The sequence below is a fragment of the Octopus sinensis genome, linkage group LG3, assembly GCF_006345805.1.
Source record: "Octopus sinensis linkage group LG3, ASM634580v1, whole genome shotgun sequence".
Lineage (NCBI taxonomy): Eukaryota > Metazoa > Mollusca > Cephalopoda > Octopoda > Octopodidae > Octopus > Octopus sinensis.
The window spans coordinates 14,429,674-14,432,173 of NC_042999.1; the positions used below are offsets into that span (position 1 = coordinate 14,429,674).

Below are 2,500 nucleotides of genomic sequence, written 5' to 3' on the forward strand. Positions count from 1 at the left end.
CAATCACAATATATGTATGCATGTGCTTGTGTGTGTGTATATATATATATATATATAATATATATATATGTAGAGGGAGAGGAATTTATACGTATGTGTATATATTTGTATATATGTATATTTGCGTGTATGTATGTATGTATATATATATGTAGAGGGAAAGGAATTTATACGTATGTGTATATATCTGTGTATATGTATATATGTATATTTGCGTGTATGTATATATGTCGTATAATGTGTGTATATATATAGGTATATGTATTTATGTATCCATTTACCCTTCTCCCATTTTCCTTATACATATGTAGTATAAATATGTGTGAATGTATGTGTGTATATAATATATATATATATATATATATTATATATATATATATATATATATATATAGATGAGAGAGAGAGATCTGGTGGTGAACTCAAAACAGAATACAAACACAGACGTCGTTTTATTTCTAAAACAAGAAACATTGACTATTCAAGTGTAAAATATGTTATTGTAAAACACATGTTTAACAAGAATACTATCATTTGATCCAACGTAGCACTGACTCAACTAGGAAGTTTGGTGAGGAGCTTATTGCCGTAACACAATAAGGACAACCATATGTCTTCATGCATGTATGTGGGCGTAGTGGGCTGTTTAGCCGTCCTGTGTGGTAACCAAAACGGTCGTCCCTTCCTTAAACATAGCATACCTATGACTACAGCAAACACCACGTTACGTCATTGATAAGTACGTGTAAAATTATCTATTCTTTAATTACACAATTAGCAGCATTCCTTCCTCTGTTATATCTTTAGTGTGGTGCAACATGATCACCTTTTCTGAACACACCTGAGTCGTTGTGGTATTGTGACATTTGTATAACAAATGCCTTTGTATTTTCCTCTGTGGACTGATAAAATAAATCTACCTGACTTGTTCAAACCTCATTTAGTTCTCTGATCACAGAATGCCAGTTGATCCCTCTATGGAGAGAGAGATATAGCAAATAAGTGTACGTATGTGCTGTGCGTACGTATTTAATGCTAGGTGTTTGCTCAACCGATTATTTCATTTTGCATACAAAGTGTTTCTTTGTCGATTCCCCCCCCCCCCGCATTGGCTCGTTTAAAGACCAGCTCTTAGCTACTGCAACATTCTGGGAAACGGTTAAGAGATTCTAACTTGTCATGATGTCACTTTATTACGATTGACCTCCCTGTCATGATCTGATTTCATCTATTTCGCAACAGCTGAACTGAGACTATGTAAAATTGCGATTCCGCCAGAGACGTAATGAAACTTTTATTGCGGAGTATCCACCCACACGGTCGATACCCTATTGACTTTAACAATTTATCCGTAATCAATTCAAATCAATATAAAAATCACCTATATTATTTTCCATTTTACGTCAGCTTTAGATATAGTTATTGGAACGTTTTATCAGCAAATTAAGGTATTTGAACTAAGAGATTCATTTTACCGTGAAGAGAGAGATGAATCTTCACCTTTCAAGTGGGGCTCACTCTCATAAAAAAAAAAGAAAGAAAAAATCTCAACTCGCTTCTTCACGCGACACATGGATTCAGCTTATTTTGAGTACTCCACAAAACGCAATTCTTAAGGGTACACATTAATTTCACGAGCAGGCTGTTCCGTCGATCGGATCAACTGAAACCCTCATCATCAAAAACGACGGAGACTAGTTTATACCTATTTCTTTACTACCCACAAGGGGCTAAACACAGAGAGGACAAACAAGGACAGACAAACGGATTGAGTCGATTATATCGACCCCAGTGCGTAAGTGGTACTTATTTAATCGACCCCGAAAGGATGAAAGGCAAAGTCGACCTCGGCGGAATTTGAACTCAGAACGTAACGGCAGACGAAATACCGCTTGGCATCTCGCCCGGCGTGCTAACGATTCTGCCAGCTCGCCATCTTAACGGAGACTAGCTTATACCACTAACAGGCTCCAACAGTTTATGTCCGTAGCTCAGAAGACCGTAAGGCGAGCAGCTCAGCGAGCCAACTTGCTTTGAGCGGGAGTCAAAGAAGTCAGAAGAGTCGACAGTAAGCAAAAACGTTGGAGGCGAATAAACATTTATGGAATAAATAGATAGTTCTTTAGAGAGTTCTTTCATTTACCTCCGAAGTGTGTAGACTTTTTTTGGTAAGCGCTACAATTCTTTTAAACATTTTTTTTCTTTCGACTGGACTCTGTTGTTACTCTTGAATTTACGTTAGTCTAGTAACCATTCTATATTCTTTAAGTTACCAAGTTCACACTATTTTCGCAGCCAATTCAAAAGTTTCCACCATACAAAGATGCCACTGTTCGCATTAACCGATTGACATTCACTGTTGCATTGAACCGACTTATAACCGTCTTCCTCGCAGCAAAGATGAACTGTTCACATTAACCGTCGAAACCAACATTTTGTTGTTGTTGTTATGTATATATATATGTTTGTATGTATATATATATAACATTACCAGGAGCGTA

The 2,500-nt window shown here is 36.6% G+C and overlaps 1 protein-coding gene and 1 long non-coding RNA gene across 2 annotated transcripts in view; one reads left to right on the plus strand and one right to left on the minus strand.

Moving 5' to 3' along the window:
- Positions 1-2,278, minus strand: part of LOC118762408 — an 8,300-nt gene extending 6,022 nt beyond the window's left edge. The window contains exon 1 of the long non-coding RNA XR_004998153.1: positions 2,192-2,278. This is a non-coding gene — a long non-coding RNA (uncharacterized LOC118762408). The remainder of the gene's footprint in view (positions 1-2,191) is intronic.
- LOC115209299 (tumor necrosis factor ligand superfamily member 10) overlaps positions 1-2,500 on the plus strand; it is a 321,447-nt gene that overhangs the window by 82,075 nt on the left and 236,872 nt on the right. The window lies entirely within an intron of this gene.